General features: G+C 33.2%; 1 protein-coding gene across 8 annotated transcripts in view; it reads left to right on the top strand.

Moving 5' to 3' along the window:
• The window catches only part of FMN1 (formin 1), a 171,803-nt gene that overhangs the window by 141,286 nt on the left and 15,777 nt on the right, over positions 1 to 14,740 (top strand). The gene's annotated exons all lie outside the window — the stretch shown is intronic.

The following is a 14,740-nucleotide window of genomic DNA, read 5'->3' on the forward strand; positions in this document are numbered from 1 at the left end:
CCTCTGCTTTAAAATACATACCATATTTTGGTACTTGTGTTGCATTTTATTTGTAAAGCTCTTGAGTGTTTTAATGGTGAATTCGTGACTTAAGAAAATCAAGAATAATTTTTAATAATGTTGTTAAATTTCAGTAACAGCTGTCTGTTAAAATACCATGTGTAAACAACAGCAGAAGAGCAATAGCAGTACAAGGATCTTACAATTGACCAGGATTTTTCTTACCTGCAATTATGTCTGCAATTATTCTGTCAGCTAAAAAATTTATCTTTTAACAGACAGCCATTCCTACAAAGCATGAGACTCTTCCAGATTGTGTGACAATCCACTCTGCATATCAAATACTGATTCTTCCTCTTGTGAATAAAATGTACAGATATGAAGACTTTTAACTTCAAAGCTTTATTTCTGTTCTACTTATCGTAACTTCTTTTTCATTTCATTTGTTTTCACTGAGATGTTTTATTATCTCTGCCACACATATGCAGTTCTCACATTAAACAGTGTGGGAGGATATTTATGTTCAGTGTCAAACATGAAAAATATGTCATACTTCCTTGCAGTGATAATGTTTGCTTAAAACTTTTTATGCTTCCCAGCAATGACATTACAGACCAGGCAAAGTTTGTGTTCAGATCTGGAACGCTGTTTTATATGCCAAGAGGAGAATTACTTTAATCTTTCAAACTTTGTGATAGACATAACTGTTTTCATCACTCAAAAGATTGTCATATTTAAACAGATGAAAGAGTGATTTACATAAATTGGCATGAGTCTGCAAAGCACAGACCCTTACTGCTGTGGTACTCTGAGATTATATAGTTAGACAATAGCCCCAGTCCATAAGACACCAAAAAAGTTGTCCTGGAATGTGATTGTATCCATATGCCACCTAAGAAATGCCATTGACAATGAACTGATTCAAAGAATAAGAATTCGCTCTGAAGTGAGTACTTTGTCCCACACTACCAGAAGAATTATAAACATCAAAGTCCTGAAAATTGGTGTTAATTAAAGCTATGACTTTTCAGGAAGCTTTCAATTTATTATTTCTGAAGCAGATGTACATCAAATTAGTATAGCCAGTTTCACTATATCACTACTTACTATAGAAACTGGAAGATTACATTCTATTATAATGTGTATTATGAATGTAATTTAGAAGAACTGGTAATTGAAAATGCAATGTCATTTCCTTTTAGAAAACAAGGAGGGAATCTCCTATAGAAAACAGTTCCTTCCAACTTCCTTTCAATTTGACTGTGGTATACTGAATTACCATGGCTGTTACAAAGTCACTGGCATGTCGTGACAGGGAAGGATTTCCTATTCATAGCAACTAAGTGATATAATAAATGTTAATTTTAATACCCTTGATTTAATACAAAATTATTATGTATATGATAGTTATAAAATCTATTCCTAGAATTACTGATGCCTTTACTATAACCACTATAGTGGAGTTCAACATCCTCTTTAAATTCTGATTATAACCTCTATTTTCTGTTAAAATCCACTGTATTTCTTCCATTTTCTTTATTATAGATTTAGAGGTAAACAGAACTGTAGGTTATATATGCTGGCTTTTCACTGAGATTCTATTAGACTTTTCTTTTTGTCCAGCTAGTTCTTTTCACTATACTCTTAGGAATCTCCTGCATGATCTCTTATTTATCTTTTTTTCCTTTTGTCTTCATGTTCTCATATTCAGTCAGTGAACAAATAAAATTTAAATCTCTGTCTGAGCTTCATTGAAGGAAACAAAGATACTCGCTGATTCATTACTTTAGATTATATAATTTATGAGCAGTTTTTTACATATATGGAGGACACTACTGCAAGGAAAGAGCAGAGCCAAGAATTGCAAAGGATTGGATAGAAGAGATACATGCACTTAAATATTGAAAGACCCAAACACACTTGGTTTGGGTCTTTCAGTATTTAAGTTAAACACTCAAGAGATCCCAGTACCTAACCTCACACTGGTCATGTTTGTGTTTGTCCCCTGTGCTCTGTAATTTCACACCATTAAGCCTGGAAATGCCCTGCAGTGCACCTCATAATACAAATTGATTGTGACAATAGCATGCTTAATCTGATATGCAATTACATTAAATTTCTCTGTAGACTTCTGTCATTTTGGTATGTTAATACTTTTTCTTAGTTAGTTTTTGGACCTGTGCAAGCACATGAATATCCTGTTTTAATATTTTTTGAGCATGATTGATAAAAAATACTAGATAGTGAAAATTTCATCAAGAAATTGAAGCTCTCTAGGTTAGATTCTTTTATGGTGTAAACTCTGATTTCCTCTTTAAGCAATAAGAACAGCCAAAGCCTGCAGCCTTGTTGAACAGGATGGACCACTGTTTTGAGAACAAAAATATTAATCACAATGTTCATAGGGCAGTTATCAGAAATTTCAAGCTAGTTAGAGGACATAGCACCAGGTTGCTACTAAGCTCTCAAAATTGAGGAATGACAGAGTAAAACCATATGGATAATACAGTATTGTGAGATTACAGCTGTGATTAAAGACCGGCTTCTCTGAAATGTAAAAGAGTCTGATTTCAAATCATCATTCAAGCTTTCATGTAATTTCTCTGATACTTCTGTGCCTAAATGCTTCAGATGTCACGGAAAGATATTTTAAAATTTACCCTTGTCCTGTGAAGAATCTTGACCATGCTTTTGAACACCTTGAGGTGGAGAAATCAGCAGTTTTATTTCTCTTAAGAGATGTATGTATGAAGTTTATTGGACCAGTACTTCTTTCATGGCGTATAAATCAATTCAAACTTTTTAGCATCAGAATTTTTCAGCTATCTAAACATTGTCCCAAGTCAACCATTATGAAAGTGTCAAAAAATATTTTTTAAGATCTTCAGCTTCTGAACTGACTTCAGGATATAATTGTTTGTACAAAACATGTGTATGAAGTCTTTAATCTTGGGAGTGTCTTACAGTCTGAAAGTTCCCTCCACAAAGTGTTGCCATCTCTGGACCAGAATGTGGTATTTACAGAGGTTGCTGGTGCCCTAGGTCAGGCAGGGATACCTGACTATACAGAGCAGTGTATCTTCTCTGACCAAGCAGAAATCTTCAAACATTAAAGACAATCATGGTAAAAGGAAAAAACTGCTCTGTAAAATGTGTTTAGTTTGATTATCTACAGAGTTATCAGTACAGTTTATTGGTAAATGTTTAGAGTGTGTTTCCTTAACTTCAGTTTTACACAAAGGGCTTGACCCACCATTGACTTGAAGTGGAATTGGATAGGGCATATGTTAAAGATTATTAAGCTTTACACTTCAGGAATTCTTTCCTTATATGTAATTTGGAAATTCCTAGAAGAGAGAATCCCCAGGTTTCATTAGGAGAGCTAATTCTATGATGTCTATTTGAAATAATGATAGGGGAGCTTTGACTGTTCTCCCTTGACTGTTCTTCCTTTTCAATTCCAGTCATTTTTCATTATGTAATTTGATACTGGTTTGGTTTTGTCGTGAATGAAGTAAATGTTCTCAGGATTTAAAATTTCTTTCCAAATTTCTGAAATTTTTTAAAAGTAAGTTGCCCTCTTAAATACTTAATAAAAAGAATATTCTGTGGTTATAGATGCAGATGAACCAAATTCCATATTACTTTCACCTGCATATGATTTATTAACTTAAAATAAAAATTCAAGATTTTCTTGTTTTAATAGAGAAAAAAAACCTAAGAGGAGTTAAGCTCATTGTGACTGTTTTATTACAACATAAGAATTTAGATGCAAATTATTTGTGTTAATTATCTTTCTCAGAAATAGTGTTTGTGTGGTGCAATAGACAGTATCAAATCAAAATGGTAGTCAAATAAAGCTTTGACTAAGACTGCAATTATATTTAACTCTTCTACTAATGGGAAAGTTGGGATTGCCTTTTCCACAGATTAACTGCTATTATTGAGTAAAACCCATTTCCAAGTGATAGGAGGTATCTCATAAACACAAAGGTATTAATATTAATAAAGGCCTAGAGGTACAGCAAGCACAAAATCTGCAGTGATGTGCTGAGCTGGTGCACTCAAATCCCTGGTCTTGTTATCCAATATTATAGCCTCTTCTTTCCTTTATATGAGAATAAACATAAACATTTAAAAATGTTTACATACACTGCAGGGAAAAAATTCTATGCTCCCAGCATAGAGTCAATAGAAAATAAGCAAGCTCATTTTTCTCATCATGATTGTATCTGAGTACTTTCAAGGAATGAATTAAATCACGTGACTAATGTGTCACTCATGCTTTACTTTTCCCAAGATCTCCTCATAAGGAGAATAGTCGTTTTGCAGGTTTTTATTTAGAAATTGAGAGATCATATTTTCAAATGCAGTCTTCTGTGTGTATATCACAAAGAAGACAAGCTCAAAAAAAATCAGTATTTGAATGTAGTTTGGTGTTTCTTGTAGAAGCATCATTAAAAAGAATCATAACAAAATATTTTTTCATGTTAGTATCCTCTATTTTATTTGTGGTAAGAAGGAGAAATACTCCGGGTCCAAGTTTGCCTCTTTTTTACACTGTTAGCATTCAGGAACACACATAATCACGGGATATGATTGTATGGAGGTGCTTTTATTGAGAGCTCTGGGAGTCAGGGGTACAGACCCAAATCTGACTCCGATATGGCTTTCGAGCTGAACGTATTTTATATTCTATCATTATATAACTTACATATTAATTATTAAACTTATACTGTTCTATTGTATACATTGACTTTATTCAAGCATGAGTTTCTCGTGATGTTTCTTAGGTCCCTGACCACAGTTTCTCATGATTATTCTTACGATTAAACAGTAATTCTTTTTAATTACTAAATAATCATCACATCTAACAATTATATCATTTATCATGTACTAGCTACACAGGTGCAGTTCTAGCAAGGTACAAGGCCTTCATGTACCCAGGGTATTTATTTTTCCAGGGCCTACTAAGCTTAATTTTCCTTTTAACCCTAAATCCCCATGATTTTAGAACCCTTTTATTATCAACACTTTATTTCAAACTACAAACTAGTAGCTACATAAATTTTCCTACATAAATTGAATTTCTATAAAATCTTTGAGTTAAAAACAAGAATTAATGCATTTGGAAGTATGAGATAATTTGACAAGTATTTGTTATTTTGTAGAGGAAATTACAATATATTTGTTTAAGAAAGTATTGTGCCTAAAAGTATTTTTAACTATATATTATAACTATTTGTTTAAAATTATGTATTTCGACAGAAGGGATTTTTCCATGGCTGTTCTCTTTAATTAGAAGTAATAGGACACCCATGCCTTTTCATAAAAGCATATATGATTTTAAAGCAATGTTTTCTTTATTTTTGTTCTGGTTTAATTCTACCTATTTAAACTTCATGTTTCTCAAGCTGAATCTTTGGGTTTTGCACTAAATGTGAATCTTTATAAACAGTACTGCTGTTGGTTAAAAATTTCATGTTTAATGCATACAGGTTTTTTTCTTGAACAAGATCCTGCTAGGTGTTCTTCAAATTCAGTTTTGATTCTGGTGTTAACAAGACTAAATTAAACTTCAGAGGCCAAACTATATCAGATTTAATGATATTAATAGATAAATATGGGTGAGTTTGCCATATATCTTACAATTAATCTATAGTTTAAGAAGACATTTTCAGAAAAAGGGGTGTTTATTTAACATATTTCATATCATTAAAATGCGGCTACAGATTCTATAAAAATAGGCAAAATCTACCTTAATATTTCACCTTGATTTTAAATGTGAATATCCAATATCAATACTTAGATTTAATTTGATTTTTATTTTATTTACCCTTAAATACGGGTAGCTGTGTGTTTGAAAACCTATAGTCTATAGGGCTGAGCAAAAAGGGAAAAGTGATTGTCATACTTCCAAGCAACACATTTTTAGAAGGTCAAAATGATTAAATTCATTCTCAATAATGTAGTTTTTCTGTTCATACTTTTTATTGACAGCCTTTGTTTCTTAAAGAAACTTTATTGCTATTTTTCTGTTTAAAGAGAAACATAGCAAAGAAACAGATGTGTCCCATATAAAATATGCAATAAATCTTGTCTCACAAATTCTTTGCTCTGAACTTTCTGACAGAAACTGTCAAATATCCACTTTAATTCTAGTATAAAATGTTCACTTTGTGTCATGGCGCCAACCACCATATGCTGGAATAAAGTCAGTAACCAGCAATAAAAAAAGGCAACGCATGCACCTTTGAAACAGTACAAGCAATCAACAGTGAGAAAGGTCTATATAAATCTATGGAGAATTAATCTCAGCTTTGCCACTATCCTGCTGTGCATTTACAATGAGACTTTGCTCCCGACCACCAGAAGTGGCTAACTTTGCAGAGGAGTGTATCCTAATGAGAGGAAAATGTAGGGAAAACAAAGCAACAGCTTTTAACTCCCCTACCCCCAACGTTTGGATCACCTAGAAGAGCATGTCCTAGTGTGTTCAAACGTGTGGGGCCACTACACATCATGGATTTCTGTACTTTAGCTGATCATGTGAAACCAATCTTAACTGAGCTCAATCAGCAGAAATAACTTGAGCTTTATAAATCATTGTTATCATTCCACAGAAGGAGGCATTGCTGTGGATTTTCTCTCCTCAAACTTTTCAGGCTGCAAATTTCACACAGCTTTTCTGAAAATAGTTCAATTATATTTGTATAATTATTCATTAATCAACATAATCAACAGATTAGCAGTTGGTTCACCATCAATTAATTTTTTTCCTCGGTAGTACTCTTTTTTTTCTGAGATGCCGTGCTTCTTATTGGATTTCAATAATCATTCAACTATTTAAAAATATTGTTCTTGGTATAAGAGTGGGCCAATCTTCAAAATTTTTACTTCTGCTTACAAAAAGAGCTTGTAGTTACAGATAATCTGGATAGTTAGTTTTCCCAGACACAGAACAGATTGGATTTAACCTTGTTCTGTTTGGAAGGATTACAACTAATTTTTCAGTTCTGTAAACTGTTTAGATACATTTATCAGAGATTAATCTCGGAATTAAAACACAACATTATAGGAGTTTCTTAGAAAGAAAGTAGAATTAGAAAATGTATCTCTCTAGTGCTAAGTACTAACATGCTTTAAAAAGTAGTTATTATCTGGAACACCAAAGTGTGGGAGAATGAGATTATTGTCTCAGTTTCATTTTAACAGAATGGAGTTTCAAATAATTTAATTAAATTAATAAAACTGAAAAATGTAATGCTAACTCTTGTTTTGTAACAAATCCCTCCAGAATACAGGAAAATAAGACTAGTGTTCTAGTTTTAATGAAAAAATTCCTCTTTTGTAGGGAAGATAATTTTAATTTAGTTTTAAAATCTTCTTTCACAAAATACAATGGACACATCATACTAAGAAATATACCTTTTAAGAAATAAAAGAATTTATGAAAGTAAATACAACTTTTTTTCTTCATGGTTAGTTTTAATGTTCCGGTAAAATGACCTTCAACACTTTGTTCTGGCACATTTATAGATAGCATTATCACTTTTAGAAGAAAACATAATTTCCTAGGATTTTTATTACCTATGATAATAAACACTTTCTTGAATGTGTTGCTTGAGCATGTTCTGCTGGTATTGTGTGTCTCTCTGTGTGTGCAAGTGTCTGCAATTAGTTATGTTTTCATAACATTAAAAATATTGAATCTAATATTTAACAATTTCTATATGGCAAACATTATTTTTTTTCTGGACACATAGCTAAGATATAGGTTAGCAATTTATATTCCCGATAATCTGTGGGACACTTGTTTGTTAAGAAACTTTCTAAGGCTGCGCAGAGACTCTGTGCTGTAGGAGCATTTATGCATTCACATCATTGAATGTGGGTTTCTTAGTTAAAAAAAGCTTTTGCACCACTGCAGAGGAAAGTAAACTTGTGAGAACTGTTTCAGGGAAGGGTGATTAAGACCTCATGGCAGCAAGTGTTCTGAAGATTGTTTTGAAAGGATTTAAGAGGTCTATACCAGTATTTAAACTGTCAAAAAAAAATGGCATAGCCAAATTCTGTATTTAAAATGTGATGTATTTTAATTTAAAGAAGAGATAAAAGAAAAAAGGCTCATGTGATCACACTGCTTGTTGATTATTCCCCTGCCAATAATTTTTAATGCACTGTCCAATTTTGACCAAATGTGACAAGGTTAGAGATCCTGAGATACTAAGCTCTTAAAATCTAAATAAAAATACATGGCTAAATAGACAAGAGTGACCCTATTAGCCTTCCAGGGAGAGCAAGGCTATATCATGAACTCACCCCTTAATTAAACATTAATGAATCCATCTGTGAACTAACTAAGGTACAGAGCCACAGTAGACCCAAGTTTCATTGATTCCATTCTCCCAGACCTTCTTGTTTAGCTGACAGCATAGGAGAAAAATCTCTTCATGAGCATGGGGCTGTTTTTTGTGGGGATTTTTTGCATTGTTATAGAAAACTATATTAATCATACAGTCAAATACTTATATAGAATCCCCAGGCTGTCTGTTGAATTCCATTAATTCATAAACCCCACCAATTAGAAGTTAGTAACTGACTAAAGACAGTTTATCAAGTAATACATAATAGAAAATTATTTGCTAGGAAGTTGTGTATAGAATATTTAAGTTTTTTTCACTATTTCTGAAATGCAGCATTTTTATAAGGCAAAAATGCACCACCATGAGAATGGTGGACTGCAGCCATGTGAAATAACTTGCACTCATATTCAAATTTGAAATGTAATACAGTGCAACAAAAAAAACAGAAAATGTTTTACACTGTATGTATTCTCTCATGTTTGCTATGTTTATGTATAAAACCAACTAAGTAATAAGAATTCTTCTGTTTATAACTAAATTAAAAGTAATACTGTTTCTCAAAATACAGTGTTATATTAGAAGTAACTCAATATAAAAATGTAAAAGTAGGAAAAAATTCAGGTTTTATGTATAGGCCTAGTCAGACAGATGTTTCTTGAGAATCTCTTCCTAGATCAGGATACAACTCCTTCGGGATTTTTGAAACATCATAATTTGTGTAAAATTTAAGATTATTGAGAAAACTTGCTCAATAATTAGAGTTATAAGTATAAATATCTGAAACTGCTAAATTGTTTTTTACTGTGAGTACCTAATTTCTGAGGACTTCTATACTCTCTGCTGCTAAATCCCTTATTATATAATATTTTTTTAAAATAAAACAGTTCTAAAATTAGGTTCAATCAGTATGAGATGAAAAACTTCATCTTAGTAGCGTATAACACTAGATTAGAAAATTATTTTCCATGTCTTTAACAATTCCAAGGCCCCAGTTTTCATACTGAGCACCCAGACTCGCCCTTGTTAGTCAAACATTGTTTAACCATGTTTTTAAAAAACAATATATTCCAGGGTGATAATGAAAAAAAAAAATTAAAAAGTAGGACAATCCAATTTCAGATTCTAAATTCTTTTGCATTCATATGTGGATTTTTTTTAAATACTTGTTTATTTTCACTTGACGTTTTTTAATTTGTTTAAAAGATGCTCTTAATTTTATTTCCATTCCTTTAAAATTGACATTTCAAGAAAGCAGATGCTGGCAGTGTCAGGTATTAAAATAGAATTTCACATGTTATATAATATAAATTATTTTATAACATTCATAATGTGTTCTATTCATGGCCTTTTATGTAGAGCCCAGTCTTTTTCTGGAGAGTGCGGTTATACAAGAGTAAAAAGATTAAATGGGTGTTGATGATACTTATGAAAACCTTTATGAATTGTTAGCTACATGCTGCTGGCTTTGCTTTCAGCAAGAACAATAAAGCTTCATGCTGCATTGAAAACTACCGATTGTTTAACATTCTGGATCAAATTGTTGGACGCCTTTACTATAATAAAAAAATAGCTTTAGCCTTGATTATCATGTATTTAAATTATCTAATTTGTCTAAATTATCCAGTTTGTCTAAATCTTAGGATTCATCTCCATGGCTGTATGATTACTCTATGGCTGTGTGCTGTTGTACTGGGTCCAGCTGGGATGGAGTTAATATTCTTCACATCAGCTAGTGTGGGATGTGGTTTGGATTTGTGGCTAAAACAGTGTTGATAGTACAGAAGTGTTTTGGCTATTGTTGAGCAGCACTTGCACATTGTCAGGGTGTTCTCTTTGTCCCATTCTGTCCCCTCAGTGATAGGCCAGGGTGGGCAAGAACTGGAAGGGATCATAATCTGGATGGCTAACTCAAACTCAGCATTCCATGCATGTAATATCATGCTCTGCAATGAAGGAGAGGAAGGGATTTTGGGAGAGGTAGTATTGCTCAAAAATGGCGAGGCATCTCTCTCTGCCTCTGCATCACTTCAGTTTGTTCTTCCCCTTATCTTCATGTATTAAACTGTGTTTATCTTGATCGGTAAGTTTTTCTACTTTTGCTCTTCCTATTGTCTCCTCTATCTGACTGAGGTGGAAAGGGGAAAACTGAGTGAGTGGTTGTGGGGTACATAGCTACTGGCCACAGTTAACCCATGATGATTCTAAAATAGCAGCCCTTGGGAAGGGGTTTAGATTGCTCATGGTAGTTCTTTGCAGCTCAAAGAAATGCCATGTGCTAGCAAGTGCATCCCTATGAAGATTTTGCTTTCCATGATGCTACTTTTAGGCCAATATGGCTTGAGTCAAGGATTTCCTAAAAATTAAATCTATTCAAAAATTTTCAGTGTTAACAGGTCTATTGAAATCAAAACCAAAGAAGGCTTATTTCATCCCACTCTAATCCTTCTGATTGTAGTACTACTATAGTGTAGTATGCTAGTAATTTGAACATGTCAAGGATTTTGTTCAGAGACAGAAAAACTGCATAACTGTAGAGCTTTTGATGGTCTTCTGTAGTCATTTTGCCCACCTAGGACACCTTTGAGGGTTTTCTTCCACTCTCCAAAGCCCCTGATTAAACAGGGTTATTAAAGAATTTAATAATTGTTTAATTTAATATTTAACAATCTCTTGCATAACAGTTGTATTTGAGGGTGAAAATAGATCTGCTACACTTCTAGCCTGGGGGCCTTCTAGGTTCAACTTCTGATACCCAAGTATATCACCAATGATAGTATCTAAGAGATTGGGATCTCTGTTTTCAAATGGTGATAATGCTTTCAAAGCATGGTTCATGCTTTATAAAGACCAAGAAAATATGGTCAATTGTCGCTTGTTCTTCTAACTTGATAATGTCGCAGAATGTGACTTTCCTCACTTTGGGAAAAGATAACCCAGCTGAACCTCTTGGCGGGTATGCTTTTCTTCCTCGGCCTTTAAATCAAGGCTTAGTATGGTTTCTAGGATGGGGTCCATGTTTTGGCTACATTTCAACATGCCTACCTAAGAGGTTTTAGTTTTGACTAATGAGGAACATGGGTTCCCATAAGACTAAAAATGTCATAATAACCATTTGTCACTGTTTTAACAGTCTCTGTTCAGGCTTTATAAAGTTCCAAGAGGAATGTCAGTAGGGGTTTTGTTGTTTACTTTTAAGGTTGAGTTTTGGCTGGGTTGGGGTTTTTTTCTACATCTTATTATAGATTCTGTCTTAATCCTAACTGTGACTGATTGGAAAACATGAGTCAGAAAAGATGTATCTCCCTCCTCAAGGGAAAAAAAATTCAAATACCTTGTTTTAGGATTGTGTTTTTCCTATGCAGAAAACACTACAATTTACAAAGCAGTCTCTTAAAGTTCTTGAAGCATATATTTTTGAATCACAGGAACTTAGCCTTGGAATATAAAATTAAGAGTTCTGGTATCTTCATCCTGACGGCTAGTTGCTGCAATTTTCTTGTAATTGTGGAAATTGTCACTGCTCCAAAAATCTTAGAAAATTTGTAAAAACTTTATGCATCAGATCTTTCAATTATGAAAGTAATAAAATACTACAAAATAAAAGAAAAGCTGTAATGTGCTAAATCAATACACTTCAGTGAGTTATCCTTCTTATGTGGGTTCATATATTTAAGGTCTGAGAGAAGTAACAGAAAATCTATCTAGTCAGACTCAATGAGTGTTAAAATTTTCACTAGAGGGGCATAATAACAGATTTTTTTTGTAGTTGTGGCTACCCATTTTTCTTTCTTTGTCTTTCTTTTCCTTTCTCTCCACTTTTCTTAGCGCATCATCATTCTCTGCTTGCCTCTGTTAGTTACTGACCTTCTCAATTTTCAGTCTGTGCTGGTATCCAGTATTTTCTTTCCTTTGTTCTTTGTAGATCCAGTATTGGTTCTGTTGTAACTGGAAGTTGCTCTGCATACATTAGACCTGTTAAAAATAAATATTTTCTGGTATTTTCTCATTTTCAGTATAGTGTTTCATGTACTCTTCCATCCTCAAAAACTAGAAAATGTGGAAAAAATAAGTGGGAGGATTTTGTTACTATTTCACTTTAATACTACTTCAATTTTTAAACTCTTAGAGGATCGTGAATCTTCATGCTGACTTCTGAAATTTCATTAAAAGGAAATCATCACAAATATCTGATTCATAAGGCAAATTCATAAGATCATCTAGCTCATGTGTTCAAAGATGTCGGAAGGCCCAAATGTTACTTTGGTTCTTTTGTCCCTATTAAGTATTGCAGTACATTTGCTGTGGAGCTTCCTGTTTAGTTTCCTCCTAATGGAAATCAGTTTACAAACACCAAAACCTACCTGCAAACCAAATCACTACTCAATAAATGGGGAATACTGAGGAATTTGCTTCAAAACTGTCCTAATCAAAAAGCCAATAGACACTGTATTTCAGTGTTCACTGCAGTCAGGTTTTCTCTGATACAAGAGTGATACCAGGTGTCATTTAAAAATAAACAAAATGTGCTGCTTATAGTTGGGCTATAGAACACTTGCCACAACAGGTTGTGGAAGTTAAAAATACTATAATAGCTTGAGCAAAGAATGAGCAAGTTCTTGAAGGAGACCCAACTGAGGATTTCATTTCAATGCCATTCAATGCAGGAAACGTTTTGTATGAGCTACAGAATCTCAGAGGAGAGTTCACTTGGGGGAAATGTGTTTGTCCTGGTCCGTAATTCTAACTGAGAACCTGTTTCAGTGCCTGCCAGGGGCAGGATATTGGGCTGGATGAATCCCTGTGTCAGTCTGATATGGCTGTTAATATATTCTTAACTTGAGGAAACTGAAATCAAACACCTGGTCTAAGGGTGAAAGGATTACCTCGTTCCACTTCTGCAAAAAGCAAATCCTATGCAAGCAAATATGGTGTTGCTAGAGAAATAAAAAGAAATAACTTCTTTCACTTATGTGATTAATTTGAATTGCCTTCAGTAACTTCATGAATTAAGACAAGGATTGATATCTTGACTATGGGGCTTTTAAGACTGCTGAGGAAATTGCATTGTTTCATGGAAACATATATCTGATAGCATTGAGTGTGCTAGTCATTGCAGGTTGTGGAGGGGGAGAAAAAGGGCAGGATATTTCAGATTTTGAGTGGAAAATTAGAAGTTTTATGGAACATAAGAGAATTGCTCTAGTTTCTTGTCTTACACATTATAGAATTTGTTATATGGAGTTGTTCATTTATTTTCTTAACAAGTCAGAAAATACTAATTTCAAATAAATGCTTTTGAACAATTCCTTGGTGGACATGTTTACAGTTAAAAATACAGAAAATATTGTTTTCCATATAATACTGATATTTTCTTCCTTCCTGTTTTTCTTTTTATTGGTACACAAATACAAACACTGCTACATTAATGTAAACTGTGTGTTTCTTCCTAAAAGTCACACCTTTTTTTTTACTTTGTATAAGAAATTAAATGAATTCTTTCCACTGTCTTTCCTTAACTTGTTTCTGCAAGATTAAAAACAGCAAATCAGGTCTTGCCACCTAACTGTAAAAGTATAAACATGTTGTCCTGGTTAGTAGTTACTGTGTTTCATGTGTAGGGATCTGAAGATACTGTTTCTGTTGTAGCTGGGAGTGTAGCTATGTTTGAAAACCAGAAATAAGTGTAATAATTAATTGTACCATTTTATACATAGTTCAGCTTGTGTAGTTAATTTTATATAATTATGAATCAATAGAATTCCAACCTGCATTGTCTGCTTTTAATGGTATAAAATTAAAATAAGGAATTAAGTATATTCGGTTAATTTTAGGCAAATTTTTGGGACCCTGAGATGAATGTAATAAATCAGATTTGCCCTATATATTTCACTTGCAGCTGTCTTGCCACTAAGATTTGAGGTAGAGAACCTAATCATATAGAATTAATTGCTTTCCTCACAAAGGGCACAGAACACTGTTTCTGTTTATTTGCCACATTGAAATAATAGGAATAAATATCTCCAACACACCCAATGTAGGGAAACATATGAGCTGAAATTAACTTTTTTTGTTAACAGCAAATATGCTGAAGCAATCAATACTTATTTTCTTTATAAACTATCATAGTACAAACCTCTTTGTCAGTACCCTTATAATGAAATTGAGTCATTCAGGACCAGTTTCTCAATGGCCTTGTCTGTGAACTCAGTTTGTAACTGTATTCCAACCAGGCACTCCTGTAGACTGAGATGCAAAAAGATAAAGTTATTTATCATTGTATTAAAAAGTGTCTGAATTCTGTTTATATTAACATTACCACTTGCAGGATTATTTTAATATGGAGTAGGAATAACTTTTCCACAGTAGTATTATTT

This window comes from Lonchura striata, chromosome 5 (assembly GCF_050655825.1).
Source record: "Lonchura striata isolate lonStrDom1 chromosome 5, ASM5065582v1, whole genome shotgun sequence".
In the NCBI taxonomy this organism is placed as follows: Eukaryota; Metazoa; Chordata; class Aves; order Passeriformes; family Estrildidae; genus Lonchura; species Lonchura striata.